We start from the raw sequence: 17240 nt of genomic DNA, 5'->3' as shown, positions 1-17240 counted from the left end.
GCTTTAAAAACTACCAATTAAACACAAGAATCCCTTCCCAAGCACACATGCAATCTTTACATGGATCTTAAGGAGATGCCACAGTTGTAAAAGCATCCATTATGGTTCAAAGTTATTGCTGAAGCCTATGCTCAGTGTTATTAGACGAAAACAATTAAAGTTTTCTTCATTAGCAAAATAATGTGGATACTTGACTCAATTCTTCACATTATTTTGATAGTATAAGTGCAAAACGAGGGGTTTTCATGTGGAATATGATCTGGGTCTTTTTCCTAAACTGTTGTGTTTGCACCAGGCCCTGACTTGACTTCTGTGGTCTGATTTCAAGACCTTTCGGTTTTCAGGCCAGTGTAAAGTCTAAGATAAGAAATCTGGAGGAGAGAAATGAAACACGAGACACTCCTACATTCCCATAATTATGAGCAAAATGGCAATTTTTAAATGTGACAAGCACATTTTTAAAAACATGCACCATGGCTGCAGGCACATCCGAAGTGGGTTTTTTAGCAAAAGGAACTAACCTCCTAACCACAGCAGTAGCAACTGGGCAAGAGCTTTCAGCAACCTTTCTGCTATTCAGATCATGGTGGGCAAAGGACTCAGGGGTGACTTTTCATTAAGCTGGGTTAATCATAAAGTCTGTTCCGAAGTCCCTCCAGGCCAGGCTTTAGAATTAACATTGAGCATGGTGCATGGAGATGGTGCTCCGGACAGGGTGGGGAACCTTCTGCTGGAATCATCTGCATGAACTGCTTTCACTTCTCTGCTCCCCTTTAAGATGCAGCTACCTCCGTGGGAACTCATGGGAGTTTGAGCATCATGCGCTATAATATGATAAACATAGCAGCAAAAGCAAACCTGACTGGGACAATCCTCACTGCGCTGAAGGGCTTTCTCCTGCCCAACGTCATCTGTGCTCTGAGGCACTTTGGTGGTAACAACAAAGCACGCTGCCTCTACCGCTTCACTCAGCTGGCAGGAAGAGGCAGTTCTTTTCCCTTTACACGTCTTATATAGAGAAAGGATGTGTTTTCCAATGTTCCATGCCACTGAGCTGTGGGGAATGTTTTAATACTTCTGCCTCTAACAAATTACACTTGGGAAGATCCAGGTATATTCTCCCCCTTCCCTGTCATCCAGAGGATGACATTTCTTGCAATGGAACAGTTTAAGCAGAGATGGCATTTTTTCCTTCCCCAGAAGCTCAAGGGATTTTACGTGGTTTCACTTCTTCCTGGGGATTCAAAGAATCAATGTGTCCAACTGGCAGGGCCCAGGGGCTGGGTGGAGGCCCCCCACCCCCCTCAAATCTTCTGACAGCCCTTGTCTCTGGTTCCCTGGGGGAAATGTCATGTTCATCTGTTGTGTTATTTCCTTATTTTCCTGCTTTCCTTACCTCATGCTCACCTCTTTCCATACTACTGAGATTCATAAACTTTCAATAATATACAGTAAATGATCACTTTTCTTTCTAGCAAATAAGGATACAAACCAGGGGTTGCAACATTTCAAAATCAGAAGTTTCTAATTAAAAAATATAAGATACATGCAAAAACCAGAGTATTAAATTCCTTTGAAAACTTATAGGATCTGCATTACTGGGTCCCTTTTCCCTCATGATCTCAATCATATGGAGCTGACACTTGGAGAAGGAATTTGTCACATGCCCTTGGCATTCGCCAGGCCGGACTCATACATTTATAGCTCCTTCCTGGCTTCTAGAGACATCTGCATTTGCATCCCCTAAAACCGTAGCTACCAGCTCTGTTCTCCGGTGAACAAAGAATAACACTATCTGTCATTTTAATATCTTGTGGAAACAACCCCTATTCTAATTCATTGACATTCTAAAGTTGAAGGAAATAGAATTTGGCGTCATGTACTTGAAGAAAGGCTCTTACCACAAGTGCTCCCGGCATTTACTGCTTGGGAGGGAGCCGAGAGGTGCTAGTCTCCACTTTCTTTTTGCCTTTTCCTGGTTACACAGTCTGTAACACAAGGCTTGGACTAGGTTTGCTCCCCTCATGCTCATCAACCCTGAAATATTATAAGAAGACCCAGTCTCCTTGTTTTGAATGAGCCTATCCAGACTTGTAGCACATAATGTCCTGTTCATGCCAATGCTAATTTCCCTTCCTTTAGAACTGCTCATGTCAGTCAGGAATAAAAGGTTTTAATACTGAGGCTTACCACATTGTTTTTTAAAGAATTATGAGTATATTACTTTTATTCGATTAAAAGGGAAACATTTAAGAAGTTGTTGAAGAGCCTAATTTTAGTGCGATATCCCACTTCTTTTGTGGATGGAGGACAACTTAAAGGCTTGAGAATAGTGTTACTTGAGAATGGTGTTATTTTCTCCTATGCATTTGGAAAAGAAAGTAATGTAATGTAAAAGAGAGTTTTCTTCAAGTGAAAAGACTGACATACTAAGAAGTCAAAGGCAGTGTTAAACACCACCGTGAAAGCAGCTTGGACAGGAAGCCTGGCCTCAAATCTCAGCTCCTTCCCTGACCAGCAGCAAGTGACCTCGATCAAGCCACTTAGCCTACACAATTCTTTTTGGGAGAAAAATGTCTGTGCGAGCAATCACCATGTGTGCTCTGTGGCAGAAGCATTACTTCTTCTCTGGCCGCTCAAAGAAGTACTTGACAGTGACCCAAAGTCAATCTTCCTTCCTCCTGAAGAGGAGCAGGAGGAGGAAGATGGGGCCAGAGGCCTGGCTCTCCGGAAGCAGCCAACTTACAGTTTACAAGCTCCTCCATGAATAGACCAGCCCTCCTCTCCTCTTTTCCACCTTGCATTCTAAATACCAAACTGCCTGTTAAGCTCTGTCTTGCCTCTGGGGCTTCGCATATGCTGTTGCCTCTGACCTAAAAGTGCTTTCGACTAGCTCGCTCTGCTTATCCTTGAGGCCTTATGCCATATCCTCAAGAAAGACGTTGCTAGACCACCCCCAAGACTGAAAGAGGTGCCCCCTCCAGACCCCCAAAGCACTCGCGGTCCAACCACTTCAATAATGTCGACCAATACCATTTGCTCTCTTGCTAATCTGTCTCTCTCCCTAGACCGTGAACTCCTTGAGGGTACAAATAGTAAGTGCATGGCATATAATGAGTTTTCAATAAATTTCTGTTGAGTGAATGAAAGAATAAAGGATGCACATATGCATGAGAAAATTGTTAAATTGGAATCTGCTGATTGAGGAAATATAGTTTGGGTAAAAAAGGATCTTGCTCTGGATATCTGGAATCCAAACCCAGTTTCATTGTTAAGTAGCTACATGACATTAGGGAGATCACTCGAATTTCGAATTTCCTATGCTATAAAACAGAGATTTAAAAACTCTACCCTTTTTACATCACAAATTATTGGGAGAAAAATGTGGAAATTTTTGCACGTGGCCGTGTTTCTTAGAAAATTCCATTCTGGTTACCTCTTGGTGGTCCATATCCAGATCCTAGAGGTCTTCTCTGCCTAAGTCTCTATCAGGTCCCATGGCATAAGGAAGGAAGTGAGTTGGTTTGGGGACCCAGTGGAGATAAGGAAGCATGTATATAAATATGGGTCTGTGTCTCTTCCTCCACAACTCACTGGCCCACCCAGTAAGGCTCTACCAGCCTGGGCCAGCAGTAGGTTTTAGAGGTTGCCAGTCAACTTATTCAAGAATACATTCCATTTTCGAACATCTTCTGAGAGGGTAGTGGTTAAAGTCGCAAAATTCATTGCTTGGCTCTATCCAAGCCTTTTTTTGGGGGTGGAAATCTTCCTCCCTACATCCTTTATTCATAACTCCCAGAAAAGCTATACTAAATCTGCCATTGCCTCCTGCTAATTGCCTGTAAATCACCCATGTGTGAAGTTCCACATGCCTATCCACAGGCATAAAGTTGAAGGGCCCCACACATTCAGAGGCCCTGATGGGGAATCCTGTCATTTGGCTGATGGAATGGTAATAGATGTGGAAGTAAGTGATGCATAATGGATCATGGGATTTAAAAACCAACTTTCATATCCGAGCTGCCTGACAAGGTTAGGGGATTAGATGGCTGCAGCCGCATCAATTATGAAAAAGAAAATATTCTCCCCTTCCCTTCCATCTCAGAAGGTGGTAAACATTTTATATTGGCTCCCTCTGTAAGAGCAAAATACCTGCTTTTATCGATCGGTCTGAGGTCTAAGTAAGTGGAAGAGATAGAAAAAGCTGGTCCCAAGAATGACGGGCAATGATCCTTTACTTATGACTTTATCCACAATTTGGCTTGACAGTTGATGGGAAATGAAGTGTGATCAATTTTAGCTGACTGAAATTGTTTCCCATTGACTGACCTGCCAAATCGTTGATTGAATAATTAGTTAAAGTTTAGTCTGAGCAGCCATATTGCACAGCCCTCTTCTAGACAAGTTCTAATGGCATCTCAGAAAGGTCAGCCTGCCACCTCAAGCTGGGACATTAATTGTTTATCCTTCCACTTAAGGGGGTGAGCCATCACATCAACATAAATAATTGTAATAGGCAGTTGGGAGAAGGGCTGTAAGGCAAGTCACTTAGAGAAATACAATGTAGCATTAGGATTTAGGGATGGCTTTTCACAGAGGAAGGTGTATCTAAATGCAAATAGAAGCCCAGGAGAAAACAAGTCACATCTCTGGTTAAAAGTGGATGCTTCTAGTGATTAATGCAAGCAGCTGCAGTTGGTGAGAAAGTTGCTGGTAAAGGCAATTATATAATAAACAAATAACAATACCCTTCTCTCCCTATCCCCCCGAAAACCAAAAAGCACCTAACCCCATGCCTGGAACATAGTGACCGCTCAAGAAATATTAGCTCCTTTCCTTCTTGGTAATTCTAATTTCACGAAAGGGGCTGAATGAATTTTAATATCACCTATTGTCCAGGTGGTATTAACATGAACTTACACATAGAATCTCAGAGGAAGCTCTAAAAACAGAGAGTCTGACTTTATACTGAGAAATAGAGCCCACTTTGGGGTTTTTGAGACTCTGGAACTGGGTTCCCACACTCCATCAAAGAAGTTGGAGTTGGGTGACCAGTTGGCTAGTTTTGGTTGTTCGCGATGCACTTGCAGAATTGTGGGGCCACCTCTGCTTTGTGTTTTCCAGTGCACACACTGCTCCCTCTGCCTGGGATGCTCGTCACATCAGTCTGCACAAATCTTTCACAGCATACAGTAAGGCCTCCTTTAAAGGGCTTTCTTGGACTTGGCTTTCCCACTCCTAAGAGGGACAGTCACCTTGCCTCACAGATGCCATACTTACTCTCAAACACATCTACAGAAACACCTCATGAAGCTGGTTTTCTTATCTGTCTCTACAACTCAACAGTGAGATTCTTGGGGAAAAGGACTGTTTTTTTTCTTTATTTCTATTTCCTCTTAAACTATAGCCCTTTCTGCATCCCCTACAGTACTGCCTGGTTCATCAAAAGCACTCGATAAATGTTTACAAGTGAATAAATTAATCTAAGATGTATTAGAAACCTCTCTACTTTACCCACGATCTGCTGGAATTTTAACTAAAAACATCAAGGCCAGTTTATCACAAAAGCCCATCTATCGGCTCACAACCACCAGGGGCTCACCAACCAAGAGGAGGTCTGTTCGATTAGGACTCGTCCTTCTAGCTCTCCTGTCAGTACAGAAGGATTTCCACAAAACAGAAAACCTAACAAGGCTTTTAATCAGAATCTTAAATTATTTTAGCACATTTTGTACCCTTCTACTCTTACTCTCACTAGTTTTAATTGGCATTCAGAAGCAAGACTCCCTTCCACTCTCAGGTTAGGTGAAGCCCAGGAACTGCTTCAGATTGATGCTTTTCCTCTCTTATTTCCAGAGCAAGTACTGACCTGGAGCTCCTGTGCCTTCCATCGCCATCTTGACACCTGATTGCTGGTGTTCTGCAAAGTCTATATTTCTACGGGTTTGGACATTAATCAACTAAGTATGCTCCTGGCCACAGATAGATGGTCTAAGTTTCTCTAATGCACAAAAACCTCCTAAACGTTATTTCTGTGGAGGGAGAAACTTTCTTTCCCTTCCCATAGACTTTCGTATCTCTCTATTGCCCAGTGATGCAATTTCCTCCAGTCAAATTTCCAAAATCTTCTGGTAACTTTGATCGGTGCAGTTTGGTAGTTTAAAGTCTCAGGCACCACAATCACCAGGTTTGGGTTAAATTTCAGCTCCACCACTCGCCAAATATGGGATCTTGGGCAAACCACTTAGCTTCTCACATCTGTAAAATGAGAATAATACCAACTCTTTAAAAAAAAATGTGTTATCATCATAATGATAACATATGTAAAGCACTTGGAACAATATCTTGTACATGATAAGCAGTCCTCAATGCATGTCAATATGTTATCATTATCATTATATTACAAAATAGAAATATAATATAGATACTATATACAAAATAATTGTATACTATGTACACAAAATGTAAAAATAAAATTATATGCAAAATGAAAATAAGATATTATTATATATAAAGTAAAAATAAAACAAGTTCAACTAGTCTGAGGTACAACTGTGTAAACTACCAATGGGAACTGCTCTCAGGGACAGTTATTGCCACACCTTTAGAATCATTTAGGGTACTTGATAAATACCAAAAATAAAATGGGCTACATCCTTCCAGAATAATGGTTAATGTCTAATGGTTTTTCTGTCTCTGACAGTGACTTTGTACTCTGTTACTCCAGGGGTTAACATGGTGCTGCTTTCACCAAAAACACTTTTATGTCCCTAAGTCTCTACTCCTGTTTGATTGTATGGGTGACCTTGTACAGACCAGAGAAATGAAGACACGTAGAATAAAAATGTTTCTACATCTCTTAATTCTGTCTGGGGAGTCAATGCTTCCCACGGTAAAAGTTCTCATTGCTCTAATCACTGCTGTCCTACTGAATGCCACTCATAAGTTACTGCTCCCGTCACGCATGGCCTTGGGAAAAGCCAGAGCTTATTCCCAGCAAAGAGTCACCTACCAGTCAGAAAGTGTTAGGGTATCCTGTTGTCTGCTTTAAAGAGGTCAACAGCAGTAGCCTTAGATTTCAAGGAAAGGGATCAAAAGCTTTTATTTGCCCTGAAACATCAGGGATGAAGAAATTTCTGCCTCTTGAGGGTCCTCAACATCTAAATGACACATAGATTTTTTTGGGGTAAAATAGAGGCAGCTCAAGTTTCCTTTCAAACATCATTTTCAGAAGAACTACTGAATTGAATCAATTTGTCCCCACTTTGCAGTTGCTTCTGGAATTAGTCTAAGAATTTTCGTTTCCAAAGGAATTATAATATAATCTTTGACATATTTAAGGAGGGGAGTGGACAGATATTCAGTCCAGAGTACCCAGGTGTCCTGAAGCCATAGTTTCAGATGACCGTCACATACTGGTTTGCTAGGGGAGAGACCATGGGCCACACATTTAAGTGGACAGTGTCTCAGGCTGAGGGAGTGTGTTCTGAGGAAGGAGGGAAACACTGCCCAGAGCAGAGCTGCCAAAGACCACTTGTTGGAACTGTTAACCTCAGTGGTTTCAATTGTACCTGGCAAGACTATTATTTTTCATCATAGTCCATCTCTCCAATCAGTAGTGAATAAATATTTATTGAGCACTGACTGTACACCAGGCCCTGAGCTTTTGCTTGGATAAAATGGACACAGTGAAGCTCCATGTCTACAGTGCTGTCACTTCATGGATGGTCATTGGTAAAAATGCCCAAGGGTTTTGCTTCAAGGTCTCTTGGAGCAAACATTGTAATGCTGTCAATGTGGCTATTGCCAAGCTGGCTGACAACTCCTTAAATTCAATTTTTCTAGCTCTAGTCTAGAAATTAGAAAGAACGGCGCATGAGAAGAGATCAAGGTCACTCCATTAAAGAAAAAAGTATGTTAGTATTTTCCATAAAAGAAGAAATTGACAATTTGTCCTAAGAAAATATCCTAAGACTAGTAAAAAACTTGAAGACACTTCAATTTCCACTGTGATAGAATTATGATTTCCTCAGGAGAAAAAAATATCACCCTATAACAAGGAAGAAAGTGAGACACACATACACACAAAAAAAAAAGTGAGGAGAAAAATACAGTCCCAGACAGAAATAAATCCAGGCAGGCAGATCAACTTCCTGTCACATGGCGGAGCACAGGAAGATGGTATTTTCTCACACTGCATCACAGTTAATGTTGCTCATATAACTTATCTGAGAAGTTTACCTTTCTCCCTCATTCATTTCCTCTCTGGATCCCTCTCCTACCTCTAACTTCTTTTTCTCCGGGCTCTCTCCAGCACCAGAGAGCAATGCCCTTGGCAACCCAAAGTTAGTATCTGACTCTCTTCTTGGTGTCTCATGTTTATGGTGAAATCAGATTGTTCCAGAAAATGCAGGTAATACAGTTCCTGTACCTATTATCCAAAATTCTTTTTCCCTTCTCCTCTAACCTCATAAAACTCCGGTTCCCATTCATCACAGTCGACTCCCAAACAAACTCCCACCAGGTCCAGCCGCTACCTTCAGCTAAGTCCAAACTGGGAAACACATGATTGAATAAATTCACATTTTGGTAATGGGCTCTCCTAGAAAGTCTGGTGGAAAACCTCCCAAGAGATATTTTAGGGAGTTTCTTGCTAACAACCCTGGAGTTATTCCAGGCAAGGTGCTAGTGTTTGCAGTGCTAGTTTGCGTCGCTGTTGGGGAAAAACTGGTTTTGGGTTGTTTCTGTGGCAACTCCAAGTCATAGAAAAATTGCTCAAATACTGGGCAATACCCTAAATAGGAATCCCTGACTGGCTATGGATGAACAGCAAAATTTAGTTTCTTGAATGTCTTTGTCACAGTTTGACCTGGTGCTAGGATGATTTACAGAGTACCTTCCCTGTAGCTTAGATTCTGGTACCAAGAGCAAGGCCAGAGGTACCTGTCTATGGTGATAAAATTGTATTTATTAAGATAACATCCTTTAGCTGATATTTGTGTCAAGTGCTTACTACAGGTACTGTGCTAAGATCTCTACATGCCTTCTGTTAATATTTCCAAATTTCATGAGGTAGACAGTATTATCATCCCATTTTGTAGATAAACAAACTGAGACTCAGAGAGGTTAAGTCATTTGCCCAAGGTCAAAGCTAATAATTGACACATCTATCTGATTCTAAAGTGTATGCTTTGAGCTCTCCCACGTGCAATTTCTTAATTCTCTCTCACTGAGATGTTTGATTACACAGAAACATGAAGCTTGGTTGCTACCTATAGAAAACTCTTGTTCATGTAGTGAGTTTCAGCTGGCAAAGGTACTTAGTGCTGAGTGTCCCAGCATCTCCGAACCACTGGTTGGGCATCAAGCTGAGCTCATCTGCAGGTACTGAAAGATATTTTTAGTCTATAACAGTCAACTTTTCCAACAAAGTAGTGTTATTTTAAAAACATAGACTTCCACTCTATACCCACAGGACTAAACATACACAATAATAAAAAAAGAAAGAAATTTCCAAAGAAAATGTCTGTCCTAGCCATCCATCACTATGTGACTTCTTAGTGCCCTTTGAGCTGTAAAGTTCAGCTGCCCTCCCTCAGGCAGCAGTGAGGCCAAAAGTTTTAGCTACAAAACCTTGCAGAAAGCATAAAAGAGGTGAGAAACAAATCCATCCGTCTTGTATAAAGATTATAAGTTAAAAGTCAATCCTCATGTTCTTATAGAGCTTTACATCTGCTCTCTGGCATTTAAATACCTGGAACTTTTAATTAACCAAACTATTTTCTTATATTCTAATATTTATAAAAGCACAAAGGGGTAGAGAAATGAGAAATAAAGAATATTCTCTAGGCTTTTTTTTTTATATATAATTTTTACACATTTATTCTAACTCCCAAAACTTTTCCATCTACAGTAGAATGTCAGTCCTGAGAGAATAAGAACCTGGACTATTTTGTTGATGGCTTTGTTCCCAAGGCCTAGAAGAATTCCAGGAACAAATAGATGTACAATAAGTATTTCTTAAATGAATAAATGAACACACAATGGAGACTATTTTAGAGCAGCTGGAGAATATAGCTCTTGAGGCCCGCGTGCAACTTCAGAGACCGTTATGTTTTACTTACTGATTTATGATGGCAGAAGAAAATTTTCAGATAACCCTGAGTTTATCAGAAAATTGAATTAAGCAGGTAAGTTGTGGTGATGTGATAGCAGTAATGATATCAGCTCTTTTTCTGCCTCTTGATATTCATACCCTTTGGTAGTATCCTTTATACTGACTCTGGGCTTGGCCAGGTGATTTGCTTTGGCCAATGGGACAAGTAGACATAATGTGAGCAAGGACTTGAAAAAAAGCATTTGTGCATTGGGGCTTGCCTTTTTGCTGTTCTTGGAACCCTGCCACCACATGAACAGGCCTAGGCTACACTGCTGGACAATGAGAGATTCTAGGCCTAGTCACTTCATTGCCCCAGCCAACAATGCAACAACCACCATACATATGACTGAAGCCATCTGGGACCAGCTGGCACCCAGCTGACTAGCAAAGTGACAACAAAAGCATGAACTAGATCAACAGAGATCAGATAAATCTATCCTAGTCTAGAAGAGCCAACCAGTAGAATTGCGAGCTGAATGAATGAATATTGTCTTGAGCCATTAATTTGGAGGGCAGATTGTTTTGTAGTAATGTGTAACTGATAAATAAGTGTTGGCCAAATTACGTGATCACAGGACCACCTGCAGTGTTGGATAAAAACTATAGATTCCTACATTATCACAGCTCCTCAAAATATTCAACATAGAATTACCATATGATTCAGCAATTCCACTTCCAGATATATAACCAAAAGAAATGAAAGCAGAGACTTGAACAGATATTTGTACCGCAAAGTCAATAGCAGCATTATTCTCAATTTCCAAAAGATGCAAACTGCCAAATGTCTATTGACGGACGAATGGATAAACAAAGTGTGGTATATACATACAATGGAATATATTCAGCCTTAAAAAGGAATGAAATTCTGATATGCTACAACATGAATGAGACTTGAAAACGTGCCAAATGAAGCAATCCAGATATAAAAGGATAAATACTGTATGATAGCATGATTTCATTTATATGTGGTACATAGAAGAGTCAAATTCATGAAGACAGAAAATAGAATAGTGATTATCAGGGGCTGGGGAAAAGGAGAATGAAGAGTTATTGTTTAACGGGTATAGAACTTCAAAAAAGTTCTGGATGTAGATAGTTGTGTTGATTGCACAATAATGCGAATGTACTTGATGCCACTGAATTGTACATTAAAAAGTGACTAAAGTAACAAATTTTATGTAACATAAATTTTACCACAACAATGAAAAAAATCCCCTACACATTCCTGAACCCCACCATGGACCTACTAAGTCACCATTTCCAAGACAGAAGTGGGTTTGTACTAGACCTTCCAGTCTCCCGAACTGTTTTAGTGTATAATTTAAAAGAACATACTTATACATTAGATCTGAATTAAAGTAAGTCTCTTCCTTTTTATGAACCAAAGCAATCTCTGCAAAAGTCACAAAACATTGGCTTTGTTTGAAGGATTAAGTTCAGGATCTAAATCCCTCATTATTATGGAAAAGAACCAGATTTCAGATAAAACACAAGGGAACTCCCTTACTAACCTGGAGCCCAAAGCTAGCAAAGCTGCCTGTCTTCCATTTGTTTAGGCATCAAGGGGAAATACCATATTGAATCCAAAAGGTAATTCTAACCTTTTTATTTTCCTACAATATTAGAACAAGAATAAATTGAATCACTCTGTCTGAAAAAAGTCAGCTGTGTGAGTTTACTTCCCTTTCATAGTCACTAGATTTAAGTAATAATGAAAAAAATATTTCATGAGAATGATTCCGAAATAATTTCCATTCCAGATGTGAATACACTGCTGCTTTTCTATAAGACACTGACTGTTATTTATGCAAGATAGAACTTCCAAATAGTATCCTCAGGTAGGTAATTCACACAGCAGAAATTATTCCATATTCTGCAGTGTATAATTACAAAAGAGAGTTTCATCTTCAAACATTTCACACATATTAGTCACAGAACTTTTAATGCCTCTGGATTTTTGATGGATTACTCAATGATGGTTCAAAGTCTCTGGAGAATTTTAAAACTCTAAACTTTAAAAATTTAAGTTCTAACAATGAGAAAAAAAAAGCCCAACATGTAAGTGGTATATAAAAGAAACTAGATTTTCTTTTCCTGTGAATAATACCCTTCATTCTGTTCGGCACAGAATATAATTCATCTCCTCGTTCATAGTACTTGCAGATCATCATTGGATCTGAAATAAGAATAGATTTTGTTCAATTACACAATGCAATTGTCCTAAACATTTTTTCCTTTAAAATGTCATTCACAGAGTGTTTCATATAAAATGCAAGGGAAATCCTTTACTGTAATGGTGGTAGGTACAACCCCAAATTGTTAGCTTCAATGTAACCTGTATTATAGGTATCTAATTTTATTTCTTTGGTAGAAATGAAAGAACGGATTGAATCTTGATATGATACCCACTGTAGTATTCAATGAGTGGTAATTTAGTTGTCTGGATCCTGTTTAAGAGAAATCAAATAATAAAAGTCTTAGAAAAGCTTCAATCCATATGGCAAGAAATAGCACTGCTTGGTTGGAAACCTTCTATACAAGATTTTCAAGTTGTTTTGAGCCAGAGCTAGCTGAATCTGTTGTTGCCATGTTCCATATTCCATGCAAAACTACTTCTTCTAGATCCCTCACAGCTTTGTCATGTTCCTTCATGCTTATGTACCACTGTTCACATGTGTCTCTTCCATGAGTATTCTTCTACCCTTTCTTGAAACTAGGAGTTATTGTCTCCACAAAATTCTAGACACTCTGTGTATCTCCCACATGTGAGAACTAAACTTTTATCTCTTAGTTTACTTCCTCATTTTCTATTCACTTATAGGATTATTTTTATCTTTTTGTTTCAAATTCATGTATTGTGAAACAAATAAAAAAATAAATTTGTTTTGTAATTTGCACTTCTCAGGACCTCACCTCACCCTGCTCGCTTTACCCAGCACATTCAACCTTCGAGTGTGATAGCCCATCAACCACCTATTCTCCAGGGGCTCATGTGACATTCCTGAAATTGACCCGTCTGGGAACTCTTCTTGTTAAAATATAACACATCTTGGTACAAATCCTGGAAGATTACTCTCATGCATTAAAGTGCCATTTTCTTTCCCATCATCTCTGATGATCTCACCTGCTCAAATGTTGTAATATGATTTCCATCTCACACCTTTGCAGGTTCTTTTCTCACTCACCAGTCTTTGGAGACACTAACACTGGAAAAATGGAAAAGGGAAGGTGCATTTGCTGCCTATATTTTCCAGAACAATTCCTTGACAATGCCATCCTGGTTCCAGCTGTACATGCTGAAAGAAGTTCCAACATTGTTTCATAAATTTAAACCTTCTGGCTTCAGCTCTGGAAATATGTACTATCGTGAGGATCCCTAACACATGTGCAGAATGGTTAAAAATCTTCTTTCAAACCCGAAGCAATAGCTGTTAATGTATGTTCAAGCCACCATGCCTTGCTTTTCTCCCATTTAACCTGCATGATACTGTAACTGTGGGCAGGGTAGAATTTCAACCAGAAAGAAATTCAACTAAGTTGAAAATTTGCATGTTCAAAACACTATGCTAGCATTAAATCATGAGTGTTTTCGAGGGCAAGGACCCCATCTCACCCAGGTTTGCCACCTGGAAGCTTTGTGCAGTGTCTGGTGCAGAGTGGGCGCAACATCTGTACTGAGTGAGGGATAAGACATGATCCCCGCTTCCTATGCACAGAGTCCACATACCCTGATACACAGAAGTCCCCATATATGTAGGAGAGGCCACCTCGTATGAGAATACCCACTGGCCTGGTTCAGGCTTAGAAGACAGGGATTCAAAGTCTGGTTTTGCCAGGAGTTAGCTGTGCAACTTTGTGTAAGTTGCTTAACCTTTCCCTGTCTCAGTCCAGTCTGTAAATAGAGTAGGGGCAATCATATCTGTCACCTTTATAATAAGGACATGTTTGTGAAAGCTCTTTGTAAATGACAAAGGTGTCTACAGCCTTGCAACACAATTGGGCACATTTATTAAGAGCAGAACTTTCAAAGACAATAAAACCTAGTGGTCTCTCTTTTCTATTTATCCACTCGCTTAATATATACTTATTCTACTCCTCCTGGACTCATTGCTAGTTGCTGAGAATGAAATGGTTAACCAAAAGAGACGTGGTCCCTTTCCTCTTGGAGCAAGTCTCATTGATGACATCAACATATATCCAATAAACACATATATAAATGTCAAATAGAGATGGTGGTAAACAGTATATATAGGAATTTAATAGTACATATAGGAATTTATATATAGGAGAGAGAGAAAGCAGAGAAAAGCTAGGGGTTGGGGAGAAAAGAAAGAGAAATAATAATTTGAAAACTGCAGCTAAATTAGCTGTCAGTAAGAATGGCTAGCAAAAAATAAAGTGAGACTTTCCTGCTTTTGGCTGATTATTGTCCTGTGTGTTTCTCTTGACATTGAAAAAAATGACTGCTGTGATCTGAGATAGAATGGGGCATTCCTTAGTCCCCTCCTGTTGATGGCCCATAAGTAGCATCTCAGTGTCATTTCAATTTCTAAAATTTCATGTACGAGTTATCCAGAATAGGGGTTCTAAGTGTGTGTTCATGGTTTTTAATACATGTAGTTCACATTCTTTTTCTCTTTTATTAAAATAAATCTTAAGAAAGGCGTGCAGCTCATTCAACAGGAAGCCACAATATGAATAGCTCTGAGAAACTTTGGGAAATCTGTTAACAACCCCTGGTCATGTCATTTTGAATCTAGTCATGAATGTTTTAGTCACAGGAAAATTCTCACCTTACAGAGTAAAAAACAAGTCATTTTGGAAAAAGAGCCAATGACCAAATTAATTCTTTTATGGAGCTGTCTGATTTGATTAAGTTGTTGTACCACATTTTAAAACTCATTAGCAGGAGCCATCAAGACACTTTGTAAGTGATTTTTTTAAACGTCTTTACATTTACTGTCCTAGAAGGTTTTTGGTGTCAATCAAAATAGATGACAATACTAAATTCCTGGCTTCATAATATAATTCAATAGTGGGTGAATTCAGCTGCCTCTGTGAAATATGACCTTGTGAGAGTGGCTGATTTGTCTGTTGCCTTCTCTGATAAGAAAAATGTATTTATAATAACATGTGGTCACATGTATATTTCACAGTGTATGTTAGTTTATAACAAGTTTGTTTAATATTAAAAAAATTTCCTCCAATACTAAGCAAAAGGGGAAACCTTTAGAAAAAAGTGCTTTTCAACCAAATCTTCCTCAAATAGATTCTATGTCAGGAGGCTCCAGTGCAGAGAAATTCACAGCTGAAAAAAAAAAAAAAAAAAAGAAATATGGCCTTACTAGGAGAGATTACTGAAAGAAAGAGCAGATAGTGGCTAAATCTGCACAAAGGGAGTGAACAATGAGTATTTTCCAGAGCTGAAAGCTAAACAGAACAGAGTAGAGAATTAACTGCTTAGATACAAGGTGTAGAGCCTGGTAAAATCAAGCTTTGCAAATTTCTCCAATGATAACAATTTCCTTAAACAGCAATCTCAGAGATTCACCTCTGTAGGGAAAGTTATTATTTCTAGTAATACAAGAAAAGTATAAACAGAAATTAAACTCCCATCTATCTGAACATTTCATATTTCTCTCAAAATTCATTAGAGAAAGCTTCAGTGAAACATAACACTGAGACATAAGAGACATGGTACTGTTAAATGAGTACTAAGGATGCTCAATAAATTAGGTTAATAAAGTGTCCATTAATTTAATAAACACTGATCGAGCCCTTACTATTTTTCAAATTTTGCACAGAGAAAAACTGTAGTATTATTCAGGTCTTTGAGGCCTGTGAAGTAGCTGAGCAAACAGAAATGTAAAAATGTAATTACCGTCAGCGCAGAGATAGACAAAATAACTACAAAATCATAGAGGAAGGAGCAACTAACACTAGAGAGTTCACAAAGGCATCACGGCAGGGGTAATGTTTGAGGTGTTTCTTAAAGTATCAGTAAGAACTCCCCAGAGAGAAGCATGCACCGCATACAGAAAACATTTTTGGGAACTGTGAAAGGCTGAGGTTCCAAGTCCAAGTGAGTGAATGGGTAAGGAAGGAGAGATGAGGCTAGAAAGGCAAGTTGATTTCCATGCTAAGGAGCTGGGACTTTATCCTATGGGTAAGAGGCAGCAAATGGGTTAGGTAGCTCAGGGGCCATTGGGTAACTAGATGGGGCACGCCTTGTCTAAAAACATGTGAATTCAAATGCACACTGTTGGGCAAACACACAGGAACCATTTGTGGGCCCAGCAAACAAGGGAAAGCTAGTGGTGGTCTTGATTTTATCATTTAAAAAAGAGGGTGATGAGACCAAAATTTCACTTTGGAAAGGTAATTGGCTGGAGTGAAGAAAAGAATTGATGGTGGGGACTATTTGGAAGCAGGAAGGACCCTCAGAAGGCTCTTCAGTGCTCTAGGAAAAAGATGATGAGAATCTATGTCAGGGTAGTAGCTAGGATGAAGGAAGAGAGAGTTAGAAGGTAGAGTTGAAATACAGAGTCATTCATTCGTTCCAGAAATATTTACTTCAATGCTAGGCACTGGGGATATTGTACCAAGCAGAGAAGACGTGAGCTATATGTCTTCACCATAGACTATGACCACGCGGGTGTGGGAAATGAAGGAGGTGTTGAGGATTACTTTTGGGATGTGTTTTTGGAAGATTGACTCCTATATAGACTATAAAAATATCTGATTTCTTCTTCATTATAAAAAGCGCCGATGAAAACTTTTGAATATTTTCTTATTTCTCTGCCTAAAAAGAAATTGCTTCTGTAATTTATCTATTTTTGTCAGAAAACAAAAATTAAGGAAGCCATAGACTGTTAAATACATTTGAGAATTCAGGAACAGACACAGGTATGTATGCCCGGGAGTGGGGGGTGGGTGTTGGGACACTTAAGATAATGAGTTAGGTTTTTATCATGTAAATTTAAGATGCCTGAAAAGCATCCAAGTGAAAACATCCACTAGGCAACTAAATCTATGGCCTGGGAGTTCATGAGACAGGGCTGAACTGAAGAAAGAGTTTGGA

General features: G+C 39.3%; 1 protein-coding gene and 1 long non-coding RNA gene across 2 annotated transcripts in view; both read right to left on the bottom strand.

The window, feature by feature from the left end:
* The window catches only part of ST6GALNAC5 (ST6 N-acetylgalactosaminide alpha-2,6-sialyltransferase 5), a 161385-nt gene that overhangs the window by 43082 nt on the left and 101063 nt on the right, over positions 1–17240 (bottom strand). The gene's annotated exons all lie outside the window — the stretch shown is intronic.
* The window catches only part of LOC111736743, a 23090-nt gene continuing 17934 nt past the window's right edge, over positions 12085–17240 (bottom strand). The window contains exons 2-3 of the long non-coding RNA XR_002779238.1: positions 13284–13365; positions 12085–12335 (exon numbers count right to left, since the gene is read on the bottom strand). This is a non-coding gene — a long non-coding RNA (uncharacterized LOC111736743). The remainder of the gene's footprint in view (positions 12336–13283; positions 13366–17240) is intronic.

The sequence above is a fragment of the Pteropus vampyrus genome, unplaced genomic scaffold, assembly GCF_000151845.1.
Source record: "Pteropus vampyrus isolate Shadow unplaced genomic scaffold, Pvam_2.0 Scaffold22, whole genome shotgun sequence".
Lineage (NCBI taxonomy): Eukaryota > Metazoa > Chordata > Mammalia > Chiroptera > Pteropodidae > Pteropus > Pteropus vampyrus.
Note: the sequence above shows the minus strand (reverse complement) of the source record. Positions and strands in the feature narration are given on the sequence as shown.